The sequence below is a fragment of the Suncus etruscus genome, chromosome 2, assembly GCF_024139225.1.
Source record: "Suncus etruscus isolate mSunEtr1 chromosome 2, mSunEtr1.pri.cur, whole genome shotgun sequence".
In the NCBI taxonomy this organism is placed as follows: domain Eukaryota; kingdom Metazoa; phylum Chordata; class Mammalia; order Eulipotyphla; family Soricidae; genus Suncus; species Suncus etruscus.
Window position 1 is genome coordinate 129,047,627 of NC_064849.1, and position 20,078 is coordinate 129,067,704.

The 20,078-nt window shown below is 38.5% G+C and overlaps 1 protein-coding gene across 1 annotated transcript in view; it reads right to left on the reverse strand.

Moving 5' to 3' along the window:
- The window catches only part of ZNF366 (zinc finger protein 366), a 67,783-nt gene that overhangs the window by 33,586 nt on the left and 14,119 nt on the right, over positions 1-20,078 (reverse strand). The window lies entirely within an intron of this gene.

The following is a 20,078-nucleotide window of genomic DNA, read 5'->3' on the forward strand; positions in this document are numbered from 1 at the left end:
CATTGGGAAACATTTCCCACTTCAGTTAGGCAGCAAAGTAGAACTATCTTCTGGTTGGTTAATTTTTAGTTTGTTTGTTTTGGTTTGGATTTTTAAAAGCTTTCTTAATGGCATTCAATACCACTTGTCAAGATTGGTTTTCTTTTAAAAAATTTTAAGCTTCTAACAATAAACAGCTAAATGAAAAACTCTCTTTGCTTTGATTGATGGTTCACACCTTTTAGAATATCTAGCTTGTATTTTTAGAAAGAAGCAGCTGGCATTCTTGACATTTAATTCCAACAAAATGCCTCATTCAATTCTCCCTCTCCCAGACAGGGTACACAGTCTATTGGAATATTGTCATATTCAATGACACTGCTCCAAATGTCTACATTAAGTGTGTAAGAAAGATGGAGTATGCTTTTTAAAACCCTGGAAACTGCCCTCACAGCATTGAAATGACCAATCTTGAGAAAACATGTTAGTAGCAGGAAACTATTTCAGTCACTATTGATATCTGCAGGGGGTAACCTTTGAAATGAGGCTTGCACAAACAGATTTTTGTTACTGGGCCAAGAATCATTTTAGCCAGTGGGTTTTGTAATAAAGCAGTGGTCATAATAACAGTTATCATTAATAGTAGACTGTAGACTTATTATATGCAAGGGTTTTTTTTTTTACAAGGAATAGCTCTTTCTATTACTGTTATTTCTTTATTTTATACATAGGGAGTTTGAGACACAGTGAGAATAAATGATTTTTTAAAGTCAAGTTGCCTGAAGGGAGTAGCTCTTAACCAGGGGTTGGCAAATTTTCACCATAAAGGGTGAAAAAGCCCATAGTTTGGGCTTTGCAAGTGCTAGAGTCTTTTTGGCAAGAAATCAATCCTGTCCTTGTAATGAAAGCAGCCATTGTGGCCATTTTAACCAATGAGTGACTATGTTCCAAGAAAAAAGTATTTACACCAAGGGGAATAGGAAAGGAAGGGGCTGGGAAGCATAGATTGGACCTCGGGGCTGTAAATTTTCTAAAACCTGCTCTTTATCTATAAGAGCCAACTCACACTTGAGACTTACTGCTAGACTCTTATTTCAGATTTACATATGAGCTGTTGTAAATACTAAGTGGCCTATTGGGTAAATGATCAAGCATTGAAAATGCATCCCATTCCTTAGTGCCAGCAACACTCTAACTGAGATGATGGGAAAGGGCTTTGGATGAGTGGGATTATAACTACACAAGAACCCTTTAGAAGAAAGTCTCTGAATGTAATTTAGTTATCAAGAATCTGTAAATGGGCCTGCTGAAGGAGGAGCATGATTTCTGGAGCATGAACTCCACATTATGCCTTAAACAGTGATTCTCCCTTCTTCATTATCTATAAGCACATTTCAAAGTAATATTCCAAAACACACAACACCAACAAGAAAAAAAGTTGAAGATAACATAGCATTATATAATTTTGTCCCTACAAAATCCTACAAGTCAAGTACCCATCCACTTTATGGTTTTGCTCTGTTTTTTTGTTTTTGTTTATGGGCCACACCCGGCGGCACTCAGGGGTTACTCCTAGAAGGCTTTGGGTACCATATAAGATGCAGGGGATAGAACCTAGGTAATTGCCCTAGTCCCTGTGCTATTGTTCCAATGCCCTACCCGTTATGCTATTGCTCCAACCCTCCATCCACTTTATGCATGAGAAATAGAAGATAAGAAAGAAAATGATTTGCCTGAGGTCAGAGGTTGAGTGTCTGCTTCTCCCTAAGATAGGCCCAATTTTTCTGCCCATTCGCTTTCAGGCAGACCCCTCTGCCTCTTTGCATGGACTTGCATGCCTCATTCTATTTTCCAACTCAGTTGAAAAGTGGGTTTGGAAAGTCAGTTAAATGTATAATTATACTTACTTCTGCTCTGTAAAAAAAAAAGGAGAATAGGAAATCTTGATGTACCCTTTAGGCTCCACACCATGCTGTAATAATCAGACCAGTGGAGGATGTGAAAGATCCTAGCAAAGGGAGAAAACTCAGCAAGATGCAGGGGGTACCCTGTGTCAGCAGGCTCCGACATCTGTGGGCAGGCCCTCTCACCTCTTTTCGACTGAAAGGGTTCCCCTATACCCAAAGCACCTTGGCCACTGAATCATTTAGATGGCTCATGTTTCTGGAGGAATTGTCCCTTCCCAAAATCCCCTGGAATCAGCCTAAATCTCAGAAATTTGGAAAAGGTTAGAATACTGATTCAATTACTAGTCATATCAATGACTCTTAAAAGCACATACAGAGTGACATCACCAACCCTCCATATTCTTCCTTCCTCCTGAGAGCCTGTCTTCCTCTGTCTATTCCTCTAATTTCAAAATGAGCTCTTTCTCCTTGGGAAGAGCATAGACCTAATATTTTCTTCCAGGTATCACACTGGGTGGGCAAGATTTCATCATCATGCTGAGCAATACTGGTCAACTTTGTGAAAAGACTAAAGCTCTCGGGCCAGAGAGATAGCATCATGGAGGTAGGGCGTTTGCCTTGCATGCAGAAGGACAATGGTTCGAATCCCGGCATCCCATATGGTCCCCCGAGCCTGCCAGGAGCAATTTCTGAGCGTAGATCCAGGAGTAACCCCTGAGCGCAGCTGAATGTGACTCAACAACAAAACAAAAAAAGACTAAAGCTCCAATTTATGGCTATGCTTTTGTCTTTTATCTGTGACCTTCCAAACGTTTAGACTAAAAGTTGGAATCTAGGAAATTCTAATAGCTTAATTACATAGGAAGGATTATTTTATAACACAAATTAAAATAAATTTTAAAAAGAAAGGTTAATCTGGAAAAAAGTTGCAATCTGACATAGAAATAGTATTTTTGGTATTCATGAGCTTCTACAAATCTCAGTGACTAAAGTGAAAATTTGAGCAAAAACCATGAAAGCACAATGTACAAGAATAATTTTAAAGACACAGAAAGGAAGAAAACAGTTTTGGCTACTTCCAAGTAATATCAGACACCATGCCTTACTAGTATTATGATGCTGAGACAAAACATGCAGAATCTTTTCTAGTATACTTAAGTTTTGTGTACAGATTGTGTCGGAGTGCACCCTCACACACAGGTCTGTATAAACTCACACTTGCCTGAAACAGTTTAAATGACTGGAAGAGAAAGATAATATAATGCAAGAATGGGACTGAATTTATATTTCAAATGTATGAAAACAGCATACACGTATATAGCCAAGATTTTAATTCTGAGAATTTGGACAAAGGGAGGAAAACAATTTATCTATAGAAAACTATGGAAATATCAAAACTATTTGTTGTGTAACAGTATCTGGAATGAAGTATACAAAGCTTAAGATTCATCAGTGGTAAAATCACAGAAGAGGAAAAAAATTCATTCATGAGATGAAAAGATTCTAATGCAAATGACATTTCATGAGTAGAGACCAAAACCAAAGTGTGAAGGACATTTTCAAATTAATGTAAAAATGTGCAGAAATGGATGGTTCTAAATGGAATGAGAATTGTGTGACAAATTGATAAGCTGGCTGGTAGAAAAAGGCAAATGAAGTTACTGAAGTGTCTTTCTGAGAGTAAATGCTACAAGACCAAGTCTATAAGATTATGAGTAAAGAATATTTCCTTGTAAGGGTTGCGGGAAGGGGGAAAAGTTATTATAAGTGTTTTTCCATGACCTATTTTCTGTTCCTTGGAGCTTGCTGTCTTTTCATGATTATGATTTGGTTTTGCCTAAGCATCTCTCAAACTACAGTACCTGCCTCCCTCAGGAACAAGTCAATTCTGGATGATCATTAACCACCTCTGGCTTTCTTATAAAAGGGCATAGTTTGAGAAACGACCCTTTTTGGTATTTTTCTTTGTGCTTGTTGAAGAAATGTTAATTTAAGAACATAACTAAAAGGTAAGCAATGAAAAAACTTAAAAACATAATGAAAAGGGGCCGAAGAGATAGCATGGAGGTAAGGTATTTGCCTTGCATGCAGAAGGTTGTTTGGTTTGAATCCCGGCATCCCATATGGTCCCCTGAGCCTGCCAGGAGAGATTTCTGAGCATAGAGCCAGGAGTAACTCCTGAGCGCTGCCAGGTGTGACCCAAAAACCAAAACCAAAAACAAACAAACAAAAAACATAATGAAAAAAGGTTCTACTGAAAGTATTTCACCTGGTAAGAGGTAACTCATTTGGATCCATTTATAACAAACAGATTAGAATTTGAACAAACTCAATCTAAAGTTTAGGAAATTACTTATAGTTTCTAAAGGATTTGGATTTCAGAGTAACAGCTATTCCATAAAGATTAGTAGGATATGTAATGGGAGTAGCAACTATTCCTGCTGTAGAATTTCTTTGGGAGAAGTAAGCAAGGCGGGCCCGGAGAGATAGCACAGCGGCATTTGCCTTGCAAGCCGATCCAGGACCAAAGGTGGTTGGTTCAAATCCCGGTGTCCCATATGGTCCCCCGTGCCTGCCAGGAGCTATTTCTGAGCAGACAGCCAGGAGTAACCCCTGAGCATCACTGGGTGTGACCCAAAAACCAAAAAAAAAAAAAAAAAAAAAAAAAGAAGTAAGCAAGGGAATGAGTCCCCAGTATATACTGGTCTAAGAGAAATGGAATGGGTGTTGGCCCAATTCATATCATGTGAATGTTATAGAAAGTGTTTGGGCTTTTAGAAGAAATAGCACCATATGTGGCCCACCTTACAACTGTAGATTACTCAGCTCAGGAGCAATTTAGGCTGCTGGCCAATATATAGCCCACAAAGTGTCATGTTTTGTAGAAGAGAAAAAAAAGGAGAAAAAAAGAGGAGGAGGAGGTAGAGAAAGAGGAGGAGGAGAAGGAGGAGATAAAAGCAGCTGAGATACATAGGCTGTGAATCTAGACTAGGCTGACACCAACATTAGATGAGATGAGCATCTCCACAGTATATTTTCAGAGACCAAAGACAAATTTGTTATCTTAGTAAAACACTAAAATTCTGAATTGTTTAGAAAAGGTCATGAAATAATATCTCCCCTCCAGAACCCAAAGTATTATGGGATTCTTTTAAGTTTTCTATGATATGCATCATATATTTTCCTTTACAAAATCTCTTTACATCTCTTTGCAATAAACAAATAGCAACACAGCACACAATTCTATACATAAATCTTGGTTGAATCATTATCATTTCCTTGGATTAAATTATCTAGGATTGTTAATTAAAATATATATTTTTTTAAATCATACTGCAACTTTCTAAATTGATTTCCAGAAAGGTCAACCTGACTTAAATTACTTATGCTGTTAAAGTTATCTTTTTACCTTGTAGAAATTCTTTCACTTTCCTCCTGAAAAAAATTAAATTCTTAAACTTCACCTAGTATTTCAATAGGATTAAAAGTAAATTTTGTGCAGACTTAATCTGATCTATTTCTCAATTTAAGGAAAAACTTTTATGCCCATTATGATAGATAGCTCGAATTTCCACACCACCCCAAAACCCTCATGAAATGAAAAGCATGCATTAAACTGGGAAAGAGTTTTAGAAATTATGTTCTTTGGACTTTGTCAATGTTTCCATACAATAGAAGTTTAGGAAAGACTTAGTACCTAAGTAAGTGTCTGGAACCTCAGATCACGTATTTTTTCCCTCTACGTGGCCTTAAGTAGATGGTCTCTGTCAGCCTTTGCTCTCTCCCTGCATCTTCTAGAAGGTATACCATCAGTTTTCTCCCTGTAACAAGGATCTGCAGGTAACTGGAAATCTAAACTCATTAAGTGAGAAAGAACCCTCTTTTGTTTTTGTTTGTTTGTTTTTAATTTGTGGGGCAAATCCAGAGGATTTGCTCCTGAATCTGGCTCAGAATCACTCTAACTGTGCTTTAGAGACCACATGGGATGCTGGGAATCAAATCCAAATCAACCACATGCAAGGCAAGCACCTTAACCACTGTACTATAGCTCCAACACCAACAAGGCCCTCTTGAAATGAAGTTTATTTGTACTGTAGCTCAGTGTTTCCCACTCTTTATCCCACTGTGACCCCCTTTCCAAACTTGTTTCCTTCCTTTACCTCAGCCCAATCTCACTAGTTGGCCCCTGGTCTCATTCTACTGCCCCTCATTTATGTAATTTTCATCTCTGACTTTGAATATCTTTGAAGTCATTGAGGACCTTATGGTCCACATTTGAGAAATACTGATGTAGATGTTGACTTCAAAATAATCCCTAAGTACACATGGATGACAGTGATCCAATGGAGCTTACAGTGAGGCTGTGAATTTAATAACCTGGAAATTTATTTTCTAAGGGAAACTGACTAAATAGCAAAAATAACAACTCTTAGTATCAGACTGCTCTGACCACAAGAATTGCAATGTGGTAAAATAAACTGGAATGAATCTTTTCCTTCTGATAATTTTCACCTTCCCATAGAACTTAGATAGTAAGAGTAAGTTCTGTAACTAAATGGGAGGAATCCTCAAGGAAAACCATCATAGCTCATTCCATCCTAAAGATTTGATTTGGACATTCTTTGCATATTTGCAACATCTGCTTGCTGCACTATGGGATTGCATACAGTGTCTAGAAGTTAAACAACTCTCGGTTATGTTTTCTGGTTAACCAAAGCTTCACTATAACCTCTGGCCATCTGTTGTCTTGTTTTCTCCAAGGGCTCATATTTATTTAGGAACATCTCAGTAGTTTTTGGGTTTTTTTTTTTTTGTCTTTTGTGTGTATGCTATTTTAAATTCAGATAAATTAGTGCTTAAAATGCCTGACATTTAAGAAAATCTGGCACTAGATTTCTACCGCTAAAACCGAGTGTGGCATGTGTAGAAAGTGGCATAGTTTAGCATGCTGTGTGTGCCAAATCTTCCTTAAAATTAACATTTTCACCGTATGTTGGTACCCTAAACTCAGTACTCCTTTGGCTAATGCAAAATGCAGAAAAAATGTTCTCTGACTGGATCCTACTCTCTTTCTTTGTAAACACTGTTTCATGCAGACATTAGCAGCCATCTCTGCAAGTGGTTATGAGTACCTGCTCTATCATTGTGAGAGGTCAATGCCAGAAAATCTGCTCTCACAAGGAAGAATTGTCTGATGGTATATGTGCCCCCACCATGATCTGTTTCTTCAGACTACTATTAACTTCTTCATAATGCCATGAGCAATGACTAGAGATAGAAATGAGCTCCCTTGTGATGTTCTAGAGGTCAAGGAGTGAAGAGGAGAAGAGCAAAGATCCCATAAAACTGGGAGAAAATATTACATCAGAAAGTCAGACAGTGCTCAGGCAACCCAAGGGGGGTGGGGGAAAAGACCTATCCTCAGACCTTTTTTGTGGGTACCAATTACAAGGACTCCTGGTCTTTGAGCCACATGTTTTCTGAGTTCCTCCCTCTATCCAAGCTTATCTTCATGGCATATAGGGTTGGTGGCATGAGAAAGAAGCAGCCATGTGTACGTGTGTGAGCTAGGTGCCTACACCCATGTGCTAGTGCTGTGCTTTGTGCTTTGATAATTCAACAGACCCCCGTACCCTCTCTGCTTGGGTTAGGAAACTCGGGGCTCTCCTAGATTCATAAGGTGATAAATGTTGATTTATCCTCCCGGAATCAATGGGAAGATCAGAGGAAAAAATATTTAACCACCAAACATAAAAGGTATTTAAGAGATGATGAAAACTGATTGCCTGATGCTAAATTCTACTGTAGTAATCTATAAGAATTGGATGCTATTTTATTTCATTTAAAATATTAATATAGTTTAGGTAATATATTTATAATGGTATTAGCATTTTTCTATATCATGTTATTTTTCTCCATGCATATATCATTATCTGTTATTATTTGATAATTTCCTTTTTCTTTTTTTCTTTTTTTCCGTTTGACGCTCAGCGGTTACTCCTGGCTATGCACTCAGAAATCACCCCTGGCTTGGGGGGACCATATGGGATGCCGGGGGATCGAACCGCAGTCCGTCCTACACTAGCACTTGCAAGGCAGACACCTTACCTCTTGCGCCACCTTTTCAGCCCCAATAATTTCCTTTTTCTTTCTTTACTTTAAACATTTTTATTACAGTCTAGGTAGTTACTGTAGTCTAGGTAATATTGCTAATGTTTACGGGTTTGCAATTCAGAGTTGCTGCACCCTATCACCACTAAAGCACTTAAGATCCTCTGCTACTGTCCTTCATAATCATACAACCTATAGTCCACCTCTTCATTCCCCCTCTACGACCTGCCCCCCAGAGCTTGGCAGTCTCAGTTTTGTAATGCAAGGCCAAAGGTTGTCATCATTTGATACTGTCTATTCCTTTGCTTTGTTTTCTGTTCACCACAAATGAGTGAGTTCATCCGGTATTTGTCCTTTCCCTCTGACTTATTTCCTTTAAAACGATGTCCTCCACTTCCATCCACAATGTTTATGGCTTTGATGTACAAAGTTACTGCACCTTACTGCCACCAAAGTGCCCATGACCTTCCACCAATGTGAGAAATGCACTTTCTTAATGCTCAAACTTATTTTTACCTTCTGTACCATGAGGCATACACAGTACATAAGGCCCATGTCTGAAATCACTGATTAGTGGACCAGGTATTCAATTTTTAATGTAAGAGAACTTATTGAAGGTATTGAACTTATCTTTTAAGCTACTATAGGAAGACCTGTATTTCCAGTGCTTTTCACATGGATTTATGTTCTTTCTGTGGCTTAGTTGTACTTTGATGGTTTAGAGTTCTTCTGTAAAATCTACTACAAATCACTGTATGTGGTCAAATTGGATTTAAGACATGTTAAACATAAAATTTACACATTGGATCGCAAAAATTTAGTTTAGAAACTGAAATACCACATAAGTAGTCTAATAAATAAATACTTTTATTTATTTGGTTAAATATGTGACTCCATTTAATTTTTTTACTTCTTTTTACTTTTTAAAATATGCCTACTTGAAAATATGAAATCATATTGTCTCCCATTGTATCATGTTACCATTGATCTACACTGGTTTAGATTGTGTTTGCAATGGATTCCATTAAATTTTTCTACAACCAAGCCCCTGAGGGATTGGAGAGCATTGGTCTAGGTAAACTATTCTTTCTTTCATTAAAGGTTGGATACTGATAATATCATCCTGTTGTCAAGCTAATTTTCAAAAGTTGATAAAAAATATATTTCTAACTTTCTCCTCGGCTTGGATAATACAAATAAGTGAACCCTACAAGTGGGGGACTCTTATATTCACTTGTAGAAGTATTTTACTGTTTGTTTTGCTTCTAGTTGGAGGCCATACCCAGTGGTGATCAAGAGTCACTCCTGTTTGTAATGGGGGAATCATGCAGTGCTGGGTATTGAAGGAAGTCCTCCTATATGCAAAGTATGTACTCCTGCCCATTAAGCTATGACTCTAATCCTGTGCATGTATTTTAAACTGAGCAGTAGGAACTTAAATTTTTTATCCCCATAAACCTCACACCTGCCGAGTCATATTTTCTAATCTCAAAATTCTGTGTTTATTCAAATCATATTATCTACTACCAATTCCCTGCCCAACCAACCATGATCTTATTTGAGTGGCTGTATTTTCCTTGCCACATCACTTTTGCCTCATGCCCATAATTTATTCTCAATGAAGCAACCATGGTAAGGTGCTCAATAGACACACATGACCACGTCATTCTTCACTTGAAGGCCTTCAAAAGCTTTCCACTGATTTCAGGTAAAAGTTCAAATCATCAACATGGCTTCGAGTTCAACAACTATTACTCCTGCTACATTTTGTCCACATTTCTGGAGCTCTGCATTTTACTCGTACTGGCATCCTATATGTTTCACATCTATGCTTTACTGTTCCCATCTTCAGAGCCTCCACCCATGCCATTCTGTAGCTTGGAACACTGTTCCCTTCCCTCACTTCCCTCTGTTTGGTTGACATATTTGCTCAGATCTCAGTTCAAGCATCTTTTTCTTCTAACTGCGTAGGACAGTTATTAGAGTTTTAACACTACAGACGTAGACTAGAAGGGCATTCCAGTTATTTATGTGACATTAGAATCCCTTTGTATACTGTTTCATGAGAGCACCAGTACTGTTAACTCGGATTCCCCTTTAGCACAATGTCTGGCATATAATGGACCCTCAGCTGAAGGACAAAGGAATAAAGTTGAAGTGGGTGTTTCAATAAAAATCCTGTCTCTTTTTCTTTCACTACTCTTTAGTGGAGAGGAAATACCCCTTGTCCCAGATCACTTATTTACTCCTGGACAGATTAGCTGAGTAACCCATGTAATAGATTAAAAAATTCTATGACATCTATCTTCTATGTCCAAAATCTAACCACTGTCCCTACCCTGGTCTAAGTCATGATGTTGTTTTAGGAACTTTGGTTTTTACTCTGAAATAAGTAGGGAGAAAAAACCTCTAAATGGCCTCTTAATTTTTCTTCTCAATTTACCTCATATCTTTCTAGAGCTTCCTCAATCTAGAGTTAGACTGATTCTGTCAAAATACAAGTTGAATTTTGTTATTCAAAATTGGAATTTGCTCAAAATCCTCCAACTATCTTTCATCTAATTCAGAGTTAAATCTATGTCCACACAGAAGATAATAAGGCCCTCTAAGATGTACCAATTCTGTTGCCTCATACCCAACCACAGTCTCTCTCCCCTCTTCATGATTCTCTTCCAGCTCCACTGGCCTCTGCTATTTCTACCATTCATCAGCATTCTTAACTTCAGGCATTTGTACCTGCCCCTCCAAAATCCACATTACTTGTTCTTTTGCTTCCTTCAATATTTTGTTCCATATCACTTTTTCAGTGAAGCTACCCAAAATCCAATTTTTGGCTCTCCCATTTAACATTCCACACCATGTTTATTTTTCTTCACAATCTTCTAGATACTAGAAAACACATGTTCCTTTTATTAATTGTTCATTTCCCTCTGAGTGTAAGCTCCATGCGCACAGAAATGTTTGTCTTTTGTTCCTACATTTTACCTAGTATCTGCCAGAAACTTGTTGCCCCATAACCATTTGTTGAATGAAAAGCCAAGGCTCTGAAATGTATCTGAAAATAGTGAGCCTGAAACCCATGTGAACATGCAAACTGCCTGTGTGGTAAGCAAGGCAGACTTGGCTCCACTTTGGAACTAATTCAGGAGACTTAGAGGGTTCCTCCATCCATGCCAGCTATCCAGTCTTTTGGCTTAATTCTGACTATGGGGCCCAAAGAAGCAGTTTAATTCCAGAGAGCATCTAAATAACTTCTCTCAACATCCTACTTTTCTCCCTCCCCCCCCCACCCCCACCATATACAAATAAAGCCCAGCACCATCTCTTTCCAAGGACACAGCTCAGGCTATTTCTAAAACTGAGATTCTGATCCAAAACAGGAGCCAATACATAGTGCATCTCCACGTGCACAGGAAAAGACAGGGGGCCTCTGAGCAATTTCCTGTCCCTCTATTTTTCCATTCCAGTAAGTGAGGCCTTCTTTAGCTCAGGAATCTCTCTCTGAACCAAGTTCTTGCTTTTAATGATGCATGCCATTTGTTACTGCCTGGATTTGCTTCTTTGTTCTTTTATTTTCTGTTTTAAGTGATCAATGTACAGGTTCCTTCTATCATACAAATTTGACAACTATCTCTGCCAGGTACTGACTGTTAGTTAAGGCACTGTAATGCTAATGGACAGTTTCCATCCTAAATAGACTTGTTACTAAATAATGCATGATGCTTAAATTGTGCTCTTTGTCTTCAAAGAGTTTTGAAAACATTAAGCTGAGTAGCATTTAAATTTATATTTTATGGCTGAGAAACCAGTGAGGTTAAACAACCTGCTGAAAGGCATAGGTAGATGTGATTGGACAAAGTATTGTCTTTTTTTTAATAGATAATAGAAAAATAAATACAATAATAGTTTTCTAACCACTGTTTTTATCAATGCATTAGTTTCCAGCTCTCTCCAAGTCCTATTAGGATCCTCCTGGAGGTTTATTGGCTCTTCAGGTCGTCAGATACTGTTTCATGTTCCTTTTCTTCCTTCTCTATTACCCTAACTCCTCTTCTTCTTTATCTGGTTGGTTTCTTTACCTTACTGGGTCCCCATAATTGCCAAAGGGAGCACACCATATGCATAATCTGGCAATAACCTGCTCCCTCTCTATATATAATATTCTCTTAGGTAATAAACATATTGCTAATTAATGGAGAAATCTTGAGATCAGGTTTCTAGGGATGGTGAAAATCATCTATGGTGAATCCTTCTGCCTATTCAGTTTTATAGAGGGGTGCATACTTTAGAACATTACAAAGGTAAACAAATATGAGTTTATTATGGAGCAAATTGCAAAAGACTGGAACAGAGTAAAAGCTAAAATTTGCATGTACCAGTCACTTACAATTTCTTTTTCTGATTTTTCTTTTGCATTCTGACTATTTAAACTAGAAATTTCTGAGAGGGGGCCTGAGCTATGGTGCCATGGTAGGGCACCTTGCACGTGATTGACTCAGGATGGACCATGGTTCGATCCCCCAGCTTCCCATATGATCCCCCACGCCAGGGGCAATTTCTGAGCACATAGCCAGGAGTAATCCCTGAGCATCAACCAGGTGTGGCCCAAAAATTAAAAAAAATTTTTAGTCAGAGGGAGAGAGATAGATAATGAATAGTCTCACTCATCTATGGGTTTAAAAAAAATAAAAGACATTTTTACAATAATTCAGAGAGACAAAAGAGAGGAGGGCTGGAAGGTCATGCTACAACATGAAGCTCACCACAAAGAGTGATGAGTGCAGTTAGAGAAATAACTACATTGAGAACTATCATAACAGTGTGAATGAATGAGGGAAATAGAAAGCCTGTCTAGAGTAGAGGCAGGGATGAGGTGGGGAGGAGGGAGATTCAGGACATTGGTGATGGGAATGTTGCACTGGTGAAGGGGGTTGTTCTGTACATGACTGAAACCCAACTACAATCATATTTGTAATCAAGGTGTTTAAATAAAAATATTAACTAAAAAGCTTTTCTGAGAGAGACTGAGGTAGCTTAGTACTTTGTCTAGGCTATAAAGCAGGGGTCTCAAATTCAATTTACCTGGGGGCCACAGGAGGCAAAGTCGGGGTGAGGCAGGGCTGCATAAGGGATTTCACAAAAAAAAAAACTCCTCAAATGTCATTATTAACAGTTTTAATTATTTCTTCTGAACATGAATAGAACATTGTGTGAAGATCATGAACAGTTCTTCTGAACATGGCATCTTTTGCCTATTCCTTGCTGCCAGAGACTTGACAGCGCTTCTTCTCACAAATCTGAACCACATTTGGCCTTAGAGAGGAAGCAGTTGAGACCCTCAGTATGGCTTGAAGATGATCATCATTAAGTCTAGACCTGTACTTTGACTTATTGAAGTTCAATGTGGAGAATAACTTTTCACACAAATATGTGCTCCCCAAAACGCACATGGTGCACTTGAACATTTGAGAAAGCTCAGGGAAGCTGGGGGGCAATTCTCTCAAAAATTGCCCATGCATGTCTGCTTTTCCACTAATCTCCCTGAACTTGGCTTTAAGATCAGAGTTGTACTGCAGGTCAATGAGCTCCATTTGAAGCACAGGAGGGGCATCTTGCACATCAAAGGGAAAGGGGTCCACAAAAATTTGGAAAGTGGCTCTGTGCTTTTTGAAGTCTGCAAATCTGTGATCAAATTCCTTCACTAGCTTAAAAATAGCATCAACATATTTCTCACCACTGAATGGTATGCCTGCATTCACAAGTTCCTTACATGGTGGGAAATGACAAAAGTTTGTCTGAGAGAGCTGGGATTTCCATAACACAAGTTTTGTGGAGAATGCTCTCACGTTGTCATAGGCAGCACTGATAAGCTTCCCCGGGCCTTGTAACATCTTGTTTAGTACATTCAGCTTATGTGTGATGTCAACAAGAAAAGCTAAGTCCATGAGCCATTTGTGACCACTCAACTCAGAAACAGCATTCCCATCCTTCTCCATGAAGGCTTTCACTTCTTCTCTCAACTCAAACAATCTTTTCTGGACATTTCCCCTGCTGAGCCAATAAACCTCAGTGAAATAGAGCACATCTCCATATTCTGACTCCATTTCCTCTAAAAAAGCATGGAACCTCCTGTGCTTTAAGCCCCTGGATCTGATTTGGTTGATGCATTTTACAACAACAGACATCACATTGTCATATGGCAGGCATTTACTGCAGAGGACCTGCTGATGGATAATGCAGTGAAGAGCAATGGCCTTCTCTACACCCTCCTCTTCAAGATTTTTTTGAACAAGTGCCACCAGTCCATTTTTCCTCCCTGTCATCAATGACGCTCCATTGGTTATTATTCTAACAAACCTCTTCCATGGCAAACCAGCATTCTCAATGGCCTCACACAGATGCCGAAATATCTGAATAGCGGTGGTCTGACCATGCTTTGGAATTATTGTGAGCAGCTTCTCTGTCAATTCAAAAATGCAGTCAACACCACAGACATAAATTGTGAGTTGCACAATGCCTGTTATATCTGTGCCCTCATCAAGAGCAACTGAGTATGCATCAAAACATTTGGCTTTCTCACACAGTTGATGATAAATGTCACTTGACATGTCAGAAATGCGCTCTGCCACAGTGTTGGCAGAAAGGCTGATTTTGCTAAACTGACCTTTCTTTTCCGGACAGATAATACTTGCAGCCTGTAACATGCATTTTTCAACAAACTCTCCTTCTGTGAATGGTTTCCCTGCCTTAGCAATCATCTCACTAACCATGTAACTAGCTTCAACTGATGCAACATTCTCTTTGCTTGTTTTCTTGAAGAAATCTTGTTGCCTCATTAGACATGCTTTAAGACTAGCAACCCACTTGGCTCTCTCATTTCCTTGATATTTTGCACATTCCTCAGCATGTTTAGTTGAATAATGGTGTTTCAAGTTGTATTCCTTGTGCACTGCAACTTTCTCTGAGCAAATAAGACATATGGGGATGCCCCTGTGCTCAACAAAGAAATACTCCGTCTCCCACTTTTCCTGAAATTGTCTGTGCTCATCATCAATCTTTCTCTTCACTGCAGGCTTTGATGAAGTCATGATGAAGGTATGACAAAATCTAATTCTATAATAAACTTCTCTCCCTTAGGCCTCCGATAATGCAAGGGACAGCCGGCAGGAGCAATGGAAATGACATCTGCACTAGGCGCAAAGTATTCGCGATTATTTGCTTACTGAATATTCGCAATAAAAAATCGCATTAGTAAAAATAAAATTGCAAAACCATCCCATTAAACATTTGCATACCCTGAATGAAACTGCTTGGGGTATGCAAATGTTTAATGAAATTTTTTTCTTACTAATGTGATTTTTATTGCGATTATTAGGTAAGCAAATAATTGCAAATACTGCGATATTTGAAGGCCGGCCACAAAATGTTGTATGGAGGGCTGCAAACGACCTGCAGGCCACGAGTTTGAGATCCCTGCTCTAAAGACATCAAATAGTAGAAAGATTTTTTTCCTAATGGTTAGTAGAATCAGTCTTGTCATTTCATTGTTCCTTTTAGCAAGTTGTCTTTTCTTTTCTTTTATTTTTCTGGAGATTTCCATTGTAAATAATGGAGGGAACCCACGGTATCCTTTTGCTGTATCTTGATCATCCACTGTCTACAACTACTTAAGGAGGAATTGACCTTTCTTTACTATTCAACAAACAGAAGCAATCCAAAAGGAAACCTATTACATGTGAGACTGGGAATAAAAACAGAAAAGGCTGGCATGGGTTCAAAGATGAAACTTCTGTTACATAATGATTTCCACACTGAATGTGTTGATATTTTTGAAAGAATAGAAATGTATAAAACAACAACAACAACAATAAAAAATTGGAGCTACCCAGATCTCCAGGGCTTCCCCGGGCCACATGCCTGGGCAAGCCAGTGAGGTGGGTCCCTTGGAGGAGCTTGTACATACCCTAGGCTTTCCCCCATTCCCCACTTGGCTCCTTAGGGAGGGTCTGAGTGGGGCTCTGAACTTCCGGCCTCCCAGCTTCTTGAAGCAGTGGCTGGTAATCTCTTACCAGTCTATATTTTCAAAACTGCACGGGGGCTAGTGCCCCCACATGCACAAGATACATTAATAGTACTCACTATCATTGAATTATGTTTTTATGTATGCAGAATGTCCATTTTGTACTCTGCCCTTTTGCACATCCCTACAAAAGATAGTTTTTCTCTTTAACTCTCTTACCCCTTATATCATTACTCCACATTTACCCTTTTTAACTTAAGTACTGTAGGGTCCTAAGTCACAGACCAAAGTGGTGCCTTGGAGTTAACACCAACCCAACTATTCCAAAAGGCATAAAAAGGACACATATGTCTTTTCAACATTTTATGCGTGTGTTCTTTGACGGCTATAACTTTTGCTGAATATTTTCTTATACAGTGACGATCCCCCCCCCCTTTATTTTATCTTTTCTTCTCTTTGTGAACTGTTCAATAGGAAATTTGGTGAAATAGTCCCTCAGTTTAATGCGTATGTTTGAACCAAGTCATGGGTATTGTTGGACATGTTCTTATGCCCCCATATACTCTGATATCACCATGTGGCTTTATTTCTTGTTTGCATAGGTACACTAAAATGGGAAAATACTATACATACAAATAAGTTCTTATCTAATATTGATGGGAACACACAAATCTTGTAGTGCAATGGGACCTTACACCCTGAACATTGACATAAAGACCTGGCACAGACCTCAGAAGAATGGGCATTCTCCATTCACCCCTGATCTAGGGAAAACATCTACGAAACATCCAAGGTTGTCTATAACATCACCTGGAGGCAATCCTCTACCAGGGAAGGACCCTACCGCTGCTCTGACATCAACCTACTCAAAAGAGATTTTCCTTAACACTGAGAAGACTTAACAACAACCTGCTTACTGGACAGGGCTTTCTGTATTGCCCCTTAATTGTGAGGTGAAACTAGAGGATACTCCACACCAGCCTGACTTCAATGTAGGATGTGCAGATTCCAGGATCTTTAATACAGAAACCTGATGCCAACAATAGAGACTGCATGAAAAATAAACTGTATTGGCACTAGAGACAATGACTTGGATTGAATAAACTAGTTTTCCTGGAGCCTAGAGTTGGTCTTATGCCACGAAACTTCAGGGGTAGGGTCTCCTTGTATTTAGACCAAGGCTTTTCCTTTCCATGTCCCCCATATTTTGGTGGGCCTATGCAAACAATATTTGCCACTCTAACACCGTTTTTACTATGCTCTTTTGTCTAACCCTAAAAAAAAAAAACTCTTAAACTTTTGATGTTAACTTAAACTAATATGCATGTGCATGAAAATATAAAAAAAAATACAATGCCTTCAATGTTTAAGGAGTCACATAAAACTCATGGCTTTAGGTTGCTTTGTGTACTGCTAAGAAATGTTATAATGTACTACAATCTGGAGACTTGTGGACAAAGTAATTGTACATGGGTTCTGCCTTATTTTTCTTAATGTTCTTTGACTGTAAGTTCAATATTTAGGCATCAGCAAGGGTATTTCTTCTGAGAACTCTGTTTATGGATGATTGTCCTTTCACTGTAACTTTACCTTGTCCTTTTTGCATCATTGTTCTCATAATTAAAAATAAAAATTAATTAAAAATAAAAAATTGGAGCTACAATCGTTTGGATATGCCTATCCATATGAGATCTATGTGCAAACCTCTTGAAGCACAGTTTTGTATGTAACATGTTATTGCATGCACCTATTATAGCAAGAGGGAAAAGAATCTGAGATGAAATCTGACACCTGGCTTACATCTCATATCATCCTCCTCCTATTGCAGCTCCTACAACCCACCACCAACCAGCTCTTTCTCTAAATATTTTCCACTTTAGGAATCTACTACTACTTTCCTAAACCTCCATTTTCTCAGCAATACTAACAGAATATTAACATGTTTTGCATCAAATATTTCTAAGTCTCTAAGTCAGATTATGGTCTTATAGCTCCATAGTTTCCTACATGGAAGCATGACCATAAAATTGCTTTGGCCTCCAAAATGAGTAAAGTGGCCCATGTCATTTCTCTGTGCAATCTTTAAGACATAGTTCATGAGTCCAGGAAAATTTTTCTCCCTCTGTTACAGATACCTTAAACATTTCAACTAGTCCTGTCATTCTAGTACCTGACAACATGACAGCCTAACCAAAGTCAGAGCGGATCATGTAATAGATATCTAATAGAAATGATACATAAGTCTTGTTATCTTTATTGTTTGTTTTGGCCATAGAGGTTTGGAGTTTTTTTTTATTATTGAAGCATAAAGTTATCTGTCTCATGTCATGAATATGGACTAAGAATAAAGTATTATACCTAATTAGATAGCATAAACATAAATGCAAATTAATGTTAGTTCTTGGATTCCTTTCCAAATATCTCAGTCTTCTGATTATTCTTAGTCGTTACCATATCTGAGCTATGCTGCGCTGGGGAGTTGTTCTCAATCTGAGAAGAATGAAAATGAACTTTGTTTTAAGATTTCTCAAAGTATTTTTAGCATCCTTTTAAAAAATGGGAAACCTTGAGTGGATAAGAATTAGAAATTCCTAGGATGGGAAGTGAAACTTTTTTCTGGAATTTATAGAATGAAGAACAAAGCATTGTTTCTTGTCAAGGAAATCAATTAACTCTGAAAATGGCTAACCACTTAGAATACTGTCCCCTATAGCATCATGTTCCTCCACTGTTTGGAATGAAGTTCAGATACTTCAACAGATAATATATCCTGAAGGAAGATGCAGCCTTCAAGTTACTTAGTACAATTGCTCCTGAGTTTTCTCAAGGCAGACCTTAAGCTTTTAACCTTTTCCTCATTGGCTCATTAAAACTCAGTACAATGGTTAGGGTACATGCTTAACATGCACTCAACTAGTGTTTAATTACTAGTTCTATTTCAAACACCACCAGTTTGTAGCTTTGAAACCTCCAGCATCATGAGGGTGGCACAGGTGTCCCCAGAACTGCAGTGCCCCAGCACCATAGCAGGACCCCAGCAGCATATTGTCCTAGGACCCTTACTTTAAACTGATGGCCAAGTTGGTCAAGCATCAGTGGTGGAGCTTCCAGCCTTCTGAATTTTCAATGAAACCAACATCCCATTGGCTTAAATTTACCTCTTCCCTTCTCCACTTGACCAAGGTGATGGTATTATGGATCTGAAAGGGAGGCACAGGCATCCTATTGCCCCCTACTTTGGCCAAATCACTTGATGTCAATCTCTTATCAACCTATTCATTAGGCCATCACTCTAATATCTTTTTAGGATGTGTATATCCATTTTGGAGAAAAACAATATGTTCTTTCTTAAAGTTAGTCTAGAAATACATGTCTTTAAATTTTTGCTCCAAGAGCAAACAATAATTGATTCATTTAGTTCATAAGACTTTGGGTCTTTTTTATTGAAAGAGTTGAGAAGCATGGTAGGAGAGAGGAATGGAATACAGATAAAATCTTTTATGTGGAGGCAAGTAGGCTATCTGTCATTATTTCTAGATGGAGAATAGCATGCAGAAAAATAGAAAAGGTGAAAATAACACATTAAAATATTTGTAGTAAGTATCTATGGAGGGACTGACACACTGGTGGGCTTTGAGGGACAGTGATTGGAGGACAGTCATGGCCCTGAACTTTGAGTGTAGCACCTGTTCTGGCTTTTTTGTGTAGATTAATTGCAAAACTTCAGCGTTCTTTCCCACTCTCAATTGCTAGTCACTGTAACAACTGAATAGAATCCATTCATTTTCAAGATACTCCTATGGAGGAATGGACTACCATAGTGAGATAAATAAACTTAATTATGATTATTGTGCAAGGTGATCAGATGAAGCTTTTACAGTTAAAAAGTACCTCAGTGAGGCTAGAAGAAATCAAAAGAAATATACCCTAGATCTTTTGTCTCCTCTGATATGGCATTTACTATGTATCCTCTGACATATGGTCTTAAATATGATAATTTGGCCCGGAGAGATAGCACAGCGGTGTTTGCCTTGCAAGCAGCCGATCCAGGACCAAAGGTG